We start from the raw sequence: 16,420 nt of genomic DNA, 5'->3' as shown, positions 1-16,420 counted from the left end.
CTGCCACCACATTAAGAATGCAGTGGCATGGTACATCTATAGCACTGCACGGGTTTATTTTAATTACATAAACCTGTGACACAGTATATCTCAGAGACCAGACCCAAGTGCAGGAATTTAAAGTAGCTGGCATAGAGAGGGAATCATTCATGTGGAAACTGAATCCTCATCATTTTACTAAAGCCCTGTCAAAAAGCCTGGACTGCAACAATCAACCCAGATCTCCAGGACTGAGAGCAATCCATGGCACAGAGGCAACTCTAGTGATTCTAAATATTTTTTCCAAGTTCTGCCTCATTTACAAGTTACCGTTTTTGGGCAAAATTATTAAGAACAGACCAATACTAATTTCCAACAACTTGGTATTCCAGAAACAAACTCCAACTTCCAGCACGTTATACTTGTCAACAGCCTGGACACAAATTAGGGCTTCTGACCCCGGCAAAGCATCGAGCTAGCTCTGATGGCTGTAAAAGATTTGATAGGGAGCAGTCACTAAACACACAAAAATCCTCAGGTATTTTAAACACAATCCAAGAAATAACTGTACGATGTAGTATAACACTTCCTTTTATTGATCCTTCCTGCACTGGACACTGAACTAGAGTTGGGACGAAACTTGGCCATATCCTTAGTACTGGCAGAGAAAAAACCCACCCCCCCCTATTGTGCAACCACTCAGATATGGGCATTAGCATGCTAATAATATCACTCTTTCTTATCAGTTCTAAGAGTGGGTTTACCTTCACCCTGCATAATAGCAATGATAAAAGCAATCCCATAAGACACTACAGAGCAGTGCACTAAAGGCTGATTGCGTATCATCACACAGGCTTAGCCACTCATTATTTAAAAATATACAAAAGGATAGATACCACAGGATACATGTGGAAAAAGTACCACTCCCAGCCTTGCTGTGGATCATCCTCCCATCTCTCCTGCACATCTGCATGCAGGCAGACAGGGAACTGGGGACAGGAACGAACCTTGCTTGGCCTACATTAGGTCAAACAAACACAGGAGTTAACTTTCAGGCATATTGGAGCTACTCTATTATTAATCCAATTTAGTATGGATCCTAAATTGAGATGTGGAAAGATCTGAAGAAGAGCTTGGTTTAGTCTTTCCTAAACGTCATGTAATAGTGACATCTTTTTGCACAAGAAAACTAAGCTGTACGCCAAAAAAGGGTGTAGCAATGGGTTCAGAGAAAAGCAGTCCTTGAAAGCAGGCAACAAAGTCCTTCCTACTGCTTTTCCTGAGTTGGTGTGCTTCAGTATAGCCCCTGTCCTGGCCAGTACCAACAGCACCGTGTAGTCAATGGTATTTCGGAGAAGAAACAAAGAAAAGAAGGATTATTTTATGGAGCAACATAATGCTGTGTTGTAAGGACAGAAAGAACGAGAAATTGCAGGAAAAGTTTATATCAAAGACAGACATGCTAAATATGAATTTGAAAGAAAATGCATGTCAGTGAAATAAAAATGAGAAAGAAAGATACAAAATGCAGGATCATCCATCTAAAAGAGCTTATGTATGTACATAAAATATATGGAATGGTAAGACATAAGAATGGCAGATGTGTTTAATAGGGCTACTAGTGCAGGAAAGTACAGAACTCTAAGAAAAAGAAACATAAGGAAAATGAAAGAAAGCAAAACTGTTAACACCAAAAGATAACAAACCAATCTATTTTTTTTTAAAGCACCATAGTAAGAAGACACCGGGCTTTATACAGAAACTCTTTCTCTTAAGAGGAAATAAACAAGCTCACAACCGAATGAATATACTTTAACTCAAGTCTGCATTCTTCCTTCATTCCAGAGAGAAAAAGATTTTCCTTGGTGGTGTTTTCAGTTACAAGAATATGTTTTTATGACTTTTTCCTTGTAGCAACACCTTTTCTGTGAATTAATTTGCCAAACAGAAGACTGCTTCCAGGCAAATCATAAAAGCTGCAAAGGTATGAGTGTCTTTCATAGCAGTGAGCTGTTCACATCCCGAAATAATTGAGGCTGTTCAGGTGCTAACCTAATTAAGGATGTCTGTCTCAATTTAAGTTTAGACCAGATGCAGGTTGGGACACTAGTTATCAACAGATCATCTTCTTTCAGATCAGTTACTTTGGTTTCCATTAAAGGCCACAAAAACATTAAAACATAGGCATTGTTCTTAAGCTCCATACTAATTTATTCAGAAAAGATGCTCCTTAGCAGGAATTTCCTGATACACTGCTTCAAGTTAAGAAAAAAAAAAAAAAAAAAAAGAAAAAGATTGAGACATCTTCTTGGCTTTTTTCCCCTTTCATTAGCAAATTTCCCATTCCTTAGCATGACTACACTTTAGTACTGTAAACACAGGGGCCAGCAAGTATCTTCCACAAATCCTAGACTTTGGGCATTATTTCCCCAAAGCTTGGTAACTTAGTCATAATAGTTGAAAAAATAATTCCATCAAAAGCTTTTGTCTATTTTCTTTAGTGATGCAGTTTTAGCCTGAAGTACCTATTGAGCCTATTTTACTTAACGACTGGTCTACCTGTGATGTTTCTGTCTGTTAGTCCATCTGATGTCCTCATCCCCTCTCCACCCCTACATTTAATTCATTGGCCAACTGCACACAAACCTGCAAGTAACACTTTATTAAATTGCTGTGGATTTCATTAAAATTGGTTTCTGGGGAGGGAAAAAGAACCCAGACTAATAATCCTCCTGAGCAAAAGCCTCCCGTGTGCTCTGCTTTCCTGTCTGAGTGGCCAGGCCAGTCAGTGAAAAGCACATGCTGATCTTGCCCTGACAGTGTGCACAGTATGGTAGAAAAATTTGGAACATCAGGCCTTGAGAAAGGAGCTGAGGTTATTTTGTAAGATGGAGCCTTGCATGGGACATATGGAAGGAGCCTTACACAGGACACATATCCATTCAAAAATAAGAGTTGTAAGAAAATTAAAGAGTCATTCTTAAAAATAAGAGAACTTGGTTTTGATTCATGGAAAATAGAGAATTGTCAAACATCATCTCGGGGTTAGCTTGCAGACTGCCTAGGGAGCCCTGTTACCTACCCTATGCACAGGTTCTGCTCTCATAGCTGATACTTTCAACATCAAAAATAAAAGACTTAATTATGGGACACCACAGTTGAGTCAGTCATTCAAACATGTGTGTGACTCTGAAGTCTTCCTTAGAGAAGACATCTCTGGGTACAGACATTGTTGACTGGCATACCCCCTGGAAAGTTGCTTCCAACTTTGTCAGATGTTAACTGGTTGGCTGAAATCTCTTCTCTTAGATTTCTCTCTTGTTGATCATTTCTCATCTTCCCATCTCTGTTCTTGCACTTTCCAACACAGAAAGATGCCTCCCTGAATGCTTCACCATGAAGCAGCTCTGAGGAGGCTGCAGCTAAAGGAAGAACCCAAAGTCACATGTCAGCTGGCCAGCTGGGAGGTCAACAAGGAGTTGCGAGTAGAAGGACACGGGCTTTTTCCGAACGGCAATGGGAAAGAATTGGTGTTAAGAGGGAGAAGGAATGGGCACAAAGGGATGAATGGGAGAGAGGGTAGAGGGGGCATTGTGACTGGACTTGATTGCTCCACATGACTGGAGCAAGAAGCCACTGAGCATTATTGGAAAACTGAGACCGGAACAAAATAAGGCAGACTGAGAGAAGATAAACTTGACAGGACTCTGATCACGGGTAGTGGCTGAGATGGGCATGAGTTCTGGGACTGATGGAAAACTGGGAGGCATGCTGCTGGGACAAAACAGGAGCAACAGGGTGGCACCAGTCATGATTAAGGAGAGCAGGCACTGATCTTTCTATAGGCAGCCTACCTCCAAAACAAGGTAACTATTGCCATAGCGTGTGAGCTAATTCATCCACCTGAAAATTGGGACTTGTTCCTGGAGGTGTGTCACCATGCTGATATAAAGATACCATTTATCTGATAGCACAGGATCTGTGCTTGTATTTCCTAACATGTATAGCATCATGTGCACATTCAGCTCAAGTGGCACTAGCTTAGCATCTCTACAAGCCACTCCATACAAACAAACGTGTGCCCAAAACTGTCCCTTCCAAAGCCTAGATCAGAAATGAAGCATCATTTTCCTCTTCTGGCAAGGCGTATTTGTGATCGTCTGTGTACCTCATGTCTCAGATGCAGAGCTGTAAATCCATTTGCTAAACATCAATCTCAGTCTCTCCAGGCTGAGACACAGGCACAACACTATTCTTAAAGTCAATGCACTTGAAGTTGATTAAAGCTGTGCTTTGAAGATAAAAAGTGTGATAAAATATTCCATGCTTTGAAAATGAAGCGTGAGACATCTCAAGTTGAGCATCCAAAATTAGGGGATGCTTTTGACAATCCTGACCTTAATCTGGCTGTGTCTCAATTTCCCACTTACAAAATGAGGATAAGAGTGGTACTTAATTTTGTAGGGAACCATAGATTAGCTAATTTTATGAAGCATTCACATGCTACGGTGATAGCACAGCACAATTATCTGTCAAGATATTAGACAATTTTACATTTGATGCGGGATTTGCCTGCTGGATGTTGAGTAAGATCTGACATCAAATATTGAAGGAAGAAGAAATATAGAGTAACTACCCCTTTACTGAAAAAGGTAGGATTTCCCAAAGAGGGAAAAAACAATACCTTTACAATTGTATAATTAAAAGCTGTTTGATAATGTGTATGCATAAAAGGGGCGGAATGAAATTTGCACAGGAAGCCTTTATTTTTACATTTCTTACATTTTAAGCACCTGATTTTGTAATTCTCATCACTGTTTTGGTATGGTTTCTCCCTGTAGGCAACTCTATTTTAATTACCTAAAGACTTTATTGCTTAAATTAGTTAAACAGTTTAAAAGTGTGAAAGTTCTGGTTTTCATACACAATGTAATTAAAAATATTTTTATTGTCCTTTTTGTCTTTACCATGTATCTCTGATTCCTTTGTAAGTATTTTTATATTATAATAAAGTAATTTATTGCTTTCATTATTATTACTGAAATATTATCAGGAAGCTTAGCAGTTGATTAAATGACATAATGCATGAAGTAGGTGGAATCAATTAAACAATGGAAAAAGAGACTTCTGACATTTTATTAAAATAACACCTTTCATTCAAAAAAGATCCAACTGGTATCAAAAAGTTTTAAATAAGATTCGTTATTTGTTGTTCAATACAATGCTCTTTTGAATGTATGTGCACAACAGTCCAACTTTCTGCCAAAGGGTAAAGTGAGTCTTTAGGCCAAGAGAAGGAATTTTTGTAGGTCGTTCCAAGAACTGTAAACATGTTTTGGATAGAAAATAGCAACCATTGCATGCTTAGTAATTTGCATTTCAGATGCAAAGCATGTCTCTTCAGTCTTAAATTTTCTAGGAAAAACATAACAGTTTTTTCTTTGTTTGCTTTATTTCTTTGCTTGTTTTTTAAATACACACTCCTCCCAGCCCAACTCTTCCTGGGAAAAATCCTACAAAACCAAGCAGTATAAAATGTAAACAACTCTCTTTCTGAGGGAAAATGAACACAGTGAACTGCATCTGCTGTTTCATATACCATTGGCGAGGCTTAGCCAAAACTCGGTGGGGTGACAGATAAAATGATGAAGGATAAGAAAGAAGATCTGTATTGATTGGAATATGGTTTTCAGTGTATTTAAGAGTATCTAATGCAGACTGTACTACATATGCATTCAGTTTACTAGCACTAAATGTCATTTAATATCACAGAAATTCCATTATAATCAGGGTGCAACATCTGAAATATAAAGCTGCCCAATGTAAACGAATCACAGAAATATCAGCCTTAATTCACTACAATCTTTCCTGTATTACAGTCTTTGTTTCTCCTCTTAATAACTAATGTTAATTTTAAGAAGAACCATATTCCAAGTATGAGCACCAGCATATTGTGGACAAATGTGTTCATTTAGTTCTAGGAATAAATTAATTAGTTTTTCTTCTGAAATAAACCATCACTATCACCTAATTTATTTTTTCCCCCTTCCTTTTCAATACGTGCCATGCACCTCATTTCTGTGTTATATTTTAAATACCACCCCGAATATTTTAAGCTCCGTATGGATTATTTGTGTTTTCAGCTCTTTTCCATTGTATGTATTTCCATTTACTACGTTGCCAGTAATTCACTGGAGCAATCACTCCGTTCTGCTGTGACAGCTCTCCTCAAAGTTGCCAGTCGCTCCTACGCATTTCTCAGCGTTCTGGTTAATGCGTGTCCAGAATGTACTTTACTTGCTAACCAAAGAGATTCCAGTAGCTGTTATGAATTATAACACTGAATTAGAACTTTAATTTTACACCACACAGATTTAAAACTTGTATGAGTCTCCTTTCCCCCCATCTTTACATTTCCAGTCTCAAAGGCCAAGATCATGCTTACAGCCAGGCATTTTCAGAAATCCCTTGAGGCTTCTTCTAGGGATCGCGTGACTCCTGTGTCTAAGTTGACAACACGATGATCTCCACTGGGCTTTTTTCTATCTAGCAATGGAGTAAGAAGAATTCAGTCGAACACATAGTCACTCAAGAACTTCTTACCATAAATATCATTGATGATTGTCGTACCTGGCTTTCTGCAATGCCCAATCTGAAGTTAAATCAAATAAACACTTACAAGCAAGGTACAAAGCCTCAGTGTTATGTGAATTTTTGCACTTTATTAGGCTATGGAGGAATGTCTTGCAACAATAACGGACAAACCCACAGGGGAAAGGAGAATGAACATTTAGTTTTTTCAGGAATAGGAAGCTTTATTGGGAAACTGAGTGACAACAAGGATAGGCGCAAAATTCTGACAGTGAAAACTACATTGCTAAAAAGATATGTTACAACATTATGTATCTGCACATTCCAGGTAAGGGGATAAGGGAGATTACACAGGAGGCTATTAAGTCATTCGCCTATAAAATAGCCCTCAAGGAACACTTTTGTTCTTATCACGTCTGCAATTACTTGTATTGATACTTCTCACTCATCCTTTTGTCTCCTACTCTGTGTTACTTTTGATGTAGCTCCCCCAATTCAGACCATGATGCATTACAAGCCTCCTTCACAAAAAAGCGTTTCTGCTATGAATAATACAGCAATTAAATGCCTAAAGTTACTGCCAATTTTGAGGTTATTGATCAAAAAATAAGGGTTGTTTACTTGTCTCCTAACTCCACTATTCTTTTCCTGCTTCCTACTACTAGGATGTGCATAATAACAACTGGACATGACCTTGTATCTGTTGTTCTTCCTGTGGGTGTGGAGATGTTGATAGCTCATGATGGAGCTCACCAGCCCTGCATGTTTCTGAGGTCACCAGGAGCCCTCCTTACTCACTGCAGTTTATGCACCAGTCTTCTCTGATGCGCTATGCTTGTGCCTCTGCTGAGATGTGTGCTGTTTTATTGAGGGCCTGAACTACAGCTGATTGAAGGAAATTAAACCGGGAGCATTTTCTTTCATTTCAGTGCAAATCACAGTAAATGAAAACTGAAATAGAGCTGAGAGAAGTAGATCCAACAGAGGACTTAGGTACCTAAAACCCTTCTGATCTGAGCATCATGTGGGATGCAAGAGGAGGAATTCAAAGCTTCTGGATGTTGATTAGGCTTCTGAGTTAGGTGTGAAGGTACCCAGAGGGGCCAAGATCTGTGTACACACAGGCACAGAACAACAGGCACCCTGGAGCTTTAAAATGGAAAAGTAAGACCCTGTGGAGTCAGTTTAAATAACAGTTGAGAAGGGCTTATTTGATGAGCAATTTTCAACTCAGGTGCCTGAGGTCCTGTGTTAGTCATCAAAGTTCCTTGTGAGAGTTGAAATCATTTGGGCTACTTCATTCAGAAGTTGCTTAGGCTTTGATAAAAAATGAAAGGATAACATTTATTTTATTTTGAGAAGGTTTTTAGGCTGCCTTATGTTTTTATGACAGCTTGCCTCATTCTAGCTTGCCATACATTCATAGTTTCCCATGAATGAACTATAGATACTTTCTATCTTCACAAACCGGCCTTTATTATTTTTTTTTTCTGTATAATTGATTTAATTTTAAAACACATTTAATTCTTGGCAAGGGCAACTGCCAATTTCCATGTTCATAACCCAGCTACATTTACTGAATTACTCCTTAGTCTATGCAATTTTTGTCCTGAGTTGAATTACCCTTACTTGTTTACTAAATAAGTATGTCAGATTAGGATTGCCACTTAAAGTTAATGTCTTTGTTTGATCAAAATTAATTGCAGGCCCATGATGTCTCATAGCAGGTAAACATATGATGATAGCTCAAATCCACCTCTGGGTCTTTATCACACAGGTTAACAATTTTTCATTTCAGATAGCTGAAGGGAATGGAGAGAATCCACAAACGTTTGAATTTATGAGTATGTTTTGCCTAAAATACTGTTCAGGAGCTTGACTATTTCAGATTAACCAACAAATATCACAGAGGACTCAAAGTGTTGAATTATTTCAAGGTTTGATGCACAATGCAATCTCTTGCAGCCATATCAATTTTATTGATAAAGTACATAAACTTTTCAGCTTGTTTGTCCATAAACAGTTGACATAAAATTTTTCTCTGACATGAGATGGTCCACTAATAACCAGTACAATCTTTGTTTTCTTTGTTTGTTTTTTACTTTGTTTTCATAAGTGGTAATTGTGCATACTCCATATGTAAAGAATCGACACTGCATCATGGAATTATGGTTTCAGATCTAAGCTTGCATTTAAAAATAATACATATTTCTGGGCTTCAGGACTTCAAGACAGACCTTAAAAACATTAACAGAGCTAACTAAAGACTCTGCGAGTGCTGCAAGTGAATGGTCTCCATTACTCTTGCTGTTTTAACTCCAAAGCCAGTTTAAGTATCAGAGAAATTAGTTATTCCATAGCTGATATTAGTAGGCACAATCAGCTAATAATATTATTTCATAATCTCAAGATATTACTTCTCAACTATTTCTCAGTTGCTTCTCTTATGAACTGGCAAACCCCTCAGTTTTCTGGAGGTAACTCCAACAGTGCTCTTATGTGCTGATAATACAAAACTCTTAAGCTTGTAAAATCAAAAATTTTTATTATCGTCAGATAATTCTAGTGAGGTAACTCCAACAGTGCTCTTATGTGCTGATAATACAAAACTCTTAAGCTTGTAAAATCAAAAATTTGGATTATCATCAGATAATTCCAGATAAAGACTGGGGACTATAATCGAACATGCAATGGACAGAGTAGTATAAAGGAAAATTGCCTTTTAGCGAAACTCCGATGAGGACTTTACCACTCCAGGGATGGAGTAAAGTGTCAGAATTACAGGTGTTAGAGGAAGGGGTATAAGCACAGAATTGCAGTATTACAGAAGAATTAGGTTGGAAAGGGTTTCTGGAAGTCACCTAGCCCAATCCCCTGCTTCAAGCTAATCTGACTGAAAAATGAGAAGAGGATGGCCAAGGTCTTGCCCAGTCATGTTTTGAAAATCTCTACGGAGGCGGATCCCCCAGGCTGTCCGGGAAGCACATCCCAGAGCTTAATCATCCTCCCAGAGAGGAATTTTTACAGAGCCCAATTAGAGTTTCCCTTGCTGCAGCTTGTGATGGTTGCATCATGTTGTCTCATTGTCACAGAAAGCACTGCCTTAAGTGCCATCACAACATATCTCCTTCCTCCCACAGTCTCACAGCAAGAGTTTTTAAAAACTTACATGGAAACGAGTGACTTTATCTTTTCTCTACTTGGGATTTCAGTTACGTTTGGGCTTTCAGCATACCTTATTCATCATCCCCAACTTGTGCATGCCTCTGAAAGAGCTGTCAGTTGAAGAACTTGCCCAAATCTTTTGTTCCAGTCACTTACTGTCAGAGACATGTTGAATTAGATGGACCTAGAATAGCTACTCTTGCATTTGTGTGTTCTTTCTCTCTGTACTTGAAACATCTCTAATTCAACTCAGAGCAATCACTCAGAATTTGTACTTTGATTTAAAGTTTGCCTCATTTGTTTCAGACCTAGAGAATCTTGAGGATCCATAAGCTTGTCTACTTTTCAAAGCAGTATTAGCTGGTTTGATTAAAGACATTACCTCTACTTAAAACTCTGTCATCTATATCCTTACTTTATCATGGTCACAGTAACACTACTTCTACATTAATTCTGAAGACAGCTTGATAAATGCAGAGTAAATTATGTTTGTTTCATTAACTGCACATACTAATTAAAAACTTCACAGATTGTAGCCAAATTCATGGCAAAGCATTTGTTGAGCTCCTGTGGAGTCCTGCATCTGCTTTGTATCATTCAGCCAATAAACAACCCCCAATCACAAGTCAGTCCTGTTTTATGGACAGGTGTGTGTACAGTCAAGAAAACCTTGTCTTTAAAGATGGAATATTTTCGGAACTTATTTACAGCTTATACCATTGATAACTTCCTTGGTTATAACTTCATCGATGGTTCATTTATCTACCCAGAAAAGAATCAGTCTGCCATCTCTAGCAGCTGCATTCAGACTTATAATGTCATTAATACTTCAGAACATTAATATAACTTTCTATGCTGCTGAGACTTTTATGTGATTTTGTTATTTGATAGAGGTTGCTCTATTCCCTGTTGTTTTTTTCCCCTCTCCTTCTGCCAGTATTACTATTGATTGCCAGAGACCTCCCCAAGTCATTGTGAAACCTTTAAACCTTCCCAAATTTTAGCATTAGAAAAAAGTTACAAGAAAGATGGGCTTGGGTTTACAAAGCTCATTAGGACCACAAGCACCCAAGTAAACACTAAGGTATCATTGAAGGCTCCAAGCACCCACTGTAAGCAGCACTAGGAGGAAAACTAGCTTCAGGCACTTCTGGGATTGGAAGGAGACAAAGACCTTTCATCCTTTTGCCAACCTCACCTCCAAGCAGAGAGGTAAACACTAGGCCAAAAGCGGGTCCTTGTAAGTGCCAACACAGGCCTGTCAAAGTGGTTATAGCTTTGAAAAGAAACCATGTGCAAATCAAGCAACAATTTGTTCCCTCTAGCCCTATTTCATTTTTCTCTTTCTATGCATTTATTTACAAGGTTCACCTTTCTTCTCAGTCAGAAGCAATCTAGGAAATGTGAATTCTCCTTTTGACTAGAAGATCCTTATAGCTATGCATCTACATGAACCCAGCATACTTGTTTCGGGCCATGGCTTAATGCAGGACGTGGGTCTGCAGTTCATTAAAAAATTAAGATCAAACACCAGTGGACAGCTTGCTATTTCATAAGGGAAATATTCTCCCTTCCTATGGAGCACTGAATACTCATGGAGTCTATACTGAGAAGACACAAACAGGAAGAGGTATTTCCCAGTATCAACAGGAAATTGGACTTTGATGTACTCAAAAACTTGGCCAAACTGGTGCATCCTAGGTTGAAGGCTAGCTTTTAATAAAGTTGTATATAATCGTTTCTATAATCTTAAAAATGTTTATTCTACAAAATTCTCTGGAAGTTTACCTTTTACTATATTAATATAAATTTTTCATTATTGATGTCTGCATTACCCCAAAGTATGTCTCGCTTCAAGAGACAAGCATATTCATCCCTTATCTCTTAAAGCCTTAAGCTCTGAATCAGGATCACAAAATACATGGTTAAGATGTTGCCATTCAAACTCCCCCAGTGAACCAGCTCTTGGGAAGACGTGATGAGAAGGACAGGTTAAGCCCAGTAAGAAGACAGTCCAGAAAGTTTAGTTTCCTGGGAGGTGGAGAGCAAGATATGAGACGTCTTCAACCAACTGGAAAAATGGATGTATTTATTTTTTTGCTTTATTTTCTGGTCTATTCTGTATTGCTGCCTACTTGCAGTAGCAATACTACAATGACTACTATTTCCAGAGTAAGGCAACAGTGGATGTTAAAGTAAGGGCAAGTGAGAAAAGGAAAAAAACCGACAAGAGTCAGCCTGAAATATGTATTTTAGCAATTACAACAACTATATGGATAACACCTGGGCAAAAAGCTTTCCAAGATTGAGTCTGAATCACAAGGACAAATAAAATCACAGAAGACCTCAAAAAATATGGAAGTTTATGTAAGCTTGAAGAAGATACCCAACGGTGTCACTGAAAAACTTGACAAGCCATGGAGACAACAAAGAAACGGTGCTACCTGCTGCTAGCTGTGCAGACATCCTTCCCGAGGGGCAGGGACGGAACCATGTCCATGGGCACACACAGAGATCTAGGAGGCTGTAGGAAGATCAAAAGGAGTTGCCTCCCTGACCCACAGGGGAGGTTGATCTGAAGTAAAGAAACAGTACTCCTCCCCCTTTTTTATGTATGGACCTTAGGATGCCCTGACAGAATACAAGAAACAGCTCTGAGAAGTCAGAGCAAAGGTCCTTGTAGCCCTGTATCTGCCCTTCTATAACTACCAGTGCATGAAGATGTAGCGAAGAGGAGAGGAACAAAGCATAGGGATGGAGAATACTTTGTCATCCTCCATCAGTTTGGAACTGCTTGTTTCAGAGCCTCCTGAGCCAGAAGTGTTGTCTTCATCCTAAAGCAGAGGAGTTTCCTTCTCTGTATTCAGCCCTGTTTTACAGCAGAGCTACATGTATGCAACGAACCACATCAGGCAGCCTCAAGCACCAACTCCATTCCCAACCAGAGGAGCCCCAGTCTGCATGCTTCTTCCTCAGGTGGAAGCTGTTCTTCACCTTCAATCATTCCTTTCACCTTGCTCTTTTACCCTATCTCTAAGTTATATATATTGGCAGGTGAAAATAAAGACTGGTGAATTTTTATTATTTTCTTGTGTCTCAAAAATCTGTTTTGCATAATATAATTAATCTCTTACCATATATTCCTTAAAGGAAACCCTCAGATTCTCTTCACAGTTGAACTTTCTAAAGTCATTTCAGTAGGTTTGCACAAGGCTTTGACACAGGACCTGATTGAGGACAAAAATCTACCATATAGTATGTAGCATATATACCCAGGCCACCATATGTGTGTTAGGAACTCTCTTAGTGAAAGATTTTGACTTTAGTTCTTTGTATTTCAACTACTGGCCATATCTTGATAGAAGCTGTGGGAGTAATTGGTAAACTAGGTATTTCAACTACTGGCCATATCTTGATAGAGGCTGTTTGGTGTTTGGACATTCCCCAGTGTTTCCATTATGTCATTATTACTAAATTAATGTATCTCTGATTTAAGAATATTCAACCACATACAGTAAGTTGGGGTTATTTAATTTGAAAAAGCATGTACCGACAGTAGGACACCTGCTTTTCCATATTAATTTGTACTTTTCTGTGTCATTTTTCTCTCTGCTACTTTATGAAACTTGAGGATTTCACATCACTGCTCATCAAGCTTTGTATAAATGCAGCGTAGCTCCTTTTTATATCCATATCTGTAATAGCACATTTCCTCTGATTCTAAGATTAGTGTGTGAAGTCTTTGTGCTTATGCTTAGATGTGATGGACTTTGATTTGTAAATAGTATGAATCTTCGGGACTGTACTCTTCCTTCATCCGTTTAAAATCTAATAAAGCTCAACTCACAGATGTCATGAATTGTATAAACCCCCTTTGCTTCAAAATCAATGTCCCCTTTAGTAAATCTAAATTAAATCTTAGTAAGCATGCAGTAGGAATATAAGTATCATTCATATAAATATTTATCCTTAATAATTATTCATATCATAAACTTAGGGACTGGTGTCATTTCTTCTGCGATAACAATCTTTTATCTTCTACTTGCATTCAGTTAGACCCATACATGGCAAGACGATCTGTCAATACAAAAAAAAAAAAGTATCAGAACTGACAACTGGAAACTGATGGAAATCACAGAGATGATCATCCATCAGCATCATCGCCTGAGTACCCAGGTCACTTAGGACTATCAGTCTTCTTTCTCATTACATTCTCAAGATGGCAGTATCAAACTTATGGAGTTGATTCTTTTTGCCCATGAGCAAGCTATGTCTACAATAAGAACTTTTTTGGTAGTTTTGAGTCTTCATGAATCAGCCGGATTTCAATAAAAACATTCCAGTCAATAAGATGCTTCAACTGGTCTTGCCCAGCGTTGTGTCTCCAATGGTAAAAGGAAAGGCTGTTTAGGCAAATGAGAGCCTGACCAGTTTCTGCAGTCCATTCCCCTCAAACTGCTGCAGCTCCACAACTCAAGGAGTTTTAGAATGGTCCTTTTAGAATTTGAATTTATAGCTATTGTTGAAGAATTTGTCTTACCGCTTATTGAGCTTGATCATACCGTCTACCTCCACTGCCTCTTGTGGCTACAACACCAGAAGTTTACTTCCTGCAGAGTAAAAATGTTCTTTATTTTGACAGTTGACTATGCATAGCTGATTTCCAAAACATGCTATCCAAGCTCGGTTTCATGAAATGTCTGGTTTGGTATAGCTACTGGGGGGCTTCAGTTGATAAACTCTGGGAGCCCCCAACTTTGTGAAACAATATCCAACATCGCTTGCCATCCCATTTTTCTATCTTTTGTGCAAGAGCTTTCTCAATATTTGAAAAGATCTGGTTTAAGTTTTGTTCATCTCATGGCTTTGTTTACCCATTAATTTTAAAGTTGGCATGGCGTACTGGCTCTTTAGAGAGCGCATCATTCTCCTCAGTAACAACAGCAATAATGATGCCTTATTATTACTGATATTGTTGCTGTTATAACTGTATTGTCCACCCGTATTGCGTATGTGTGTGTGCCTGTTGCTTAAGATCTCAGTATTAGATGGGTTTCCCACTGAGCTGGGCACTGTAAAGGCACAGAAAAACCCTTTTCTTGTTCAGATACTAATGTATCAAAAAAAAAAAGAAAAAAACCCAACAAACTGGTACTTTTTTCATGCAGATTTCCTCATTTAGGAAGCTATTACTGATCTCATTACAGCTTTTTGTTTATGCTAAACTGCTACTCGACTTCTCTAAAAGAAAGACCCAGTAACGCTTGTAAACTTTACGTAATAAAAATCCAACCAATTCTGTCAAGGTCAAAAGTGCTTTCGTGATCATCCATCTACCTTCCTACCTTTTCAAAAATAATTTTAGAAAATAGATCTGCTCTTTTAAAAATTTACATGACCCCACCTTTTTATGGGCAGGTTTCCACAGAAGCACATTCTCCTTCCTGACCACACATTTTCATGGGATAAGATATGCTGTGTACTGACTAACTAGGAAGTACCAAGTACATTTTGAAGGTTTGTTTGTTTTACAGCAGTTTCGCCCCTTTAGTTTTCATGAAAACCAGGGACATTCTTTTTTCAGGTGTGAGAAGAGTCGAATCATTTAAACCAGGTGATCCTACGTCTGCAAAGGGTGGTCCATGAGTATATTGACACCAACTATTTCCTCCTGTGCATTCCATTACCTGAATTAACTGTGCAGAAAACCGCAGACTTACACTTTTATATATGTATATTGTTGTATAGATATTGTGTATTTTTTCTTTTTTTTTTTTTCTTTTTTTTTTCTCAGAGAACTGTCACAACAGAGCCAGAGTAGGACCACGCTTAGCTTCAGATACAGGGTACACCCTGCACTTACTATTGGGCAGTAACAGTTAGAAAGACTTTGTGCTTAAAGTCAGACTGGGTGAATTATCGTTGACGAAGCACAATTATCAGGGTGACCCTGCCTTGTCTTAAAGGCCTCACGGAACAGCTGCCTGCAGTTACGCACCACAGGGTATGATAGGAAGAAAGCCCACGGAAAAGCTTTCCCTCTATTCCCATTAATTTAAACTGCCAAAACTCAGTGCGCTTGAGTCCCGCGCGCGTGCGACGCGCTGACCTGTTGGCCCTTGCGTGATCCTCCCAAGAAGGAGGTCGTGTTTTTGGAAAAGCCTCTCCAGAGAGGGCTCCCAAACGTTTCCAAAGGCGGGACTGCTGCCTCGGCGTGCCCGGCCCCTGCGGGCAGGTGAGGAGGAGTACGGCTGGGGGGAAGGCCTGGCCGGCACCCCAGCCAGGATGGGGGGGCTCTGCCTTCGGGTCCGTTTCTCTGACGAGAGATGTTGCGAGCCAAAGAAGGACATTTTAAAGTAATTAAGCCGCGGAAAGAGTGTGCATTTACGTGACTGAATTTAAAGGTCTCAAACGACCTGCTCCCTCCGTAGTTAACCTGGAAACTGCGACTGGAGGCTGATGGGCTTTTTTTTTTTTTTTTTCTTTCAGCCCAAACTGGCCTTTTTTTTTTTTTCTTTCTTTCTTTTTTTTTCCAGCGAACAACTTTATTTCCCACTTTGACATTTTCCAGACCCACCTGGGAGCCTGCCTGCCAGAAGGAGAAATGGCACAAGAGGAAATACATCTTCACGGCCGGGAGAGAGGAGAGGGATGGAATCTGAGTGCGTAAACAGCGGCTGCTGAG

Source organism: Calidris pugnax, unplaced genomic scaffold (assembly GCF_001431845.1).
Source record: "Calidris pugnax isolate Ruff unplaced genomic scaffold, ASM143184v1 scaffold141, whole genome shotgun sequence".
Lineage (NCBI taxonomy): Eukaryota > Metazoa > Chordata > Aves > Charadriiformes > Scolopacidae > Calidris > Calidris pugnax.
Note: the sequence above shows the minus strand (reverse complement) of the source record.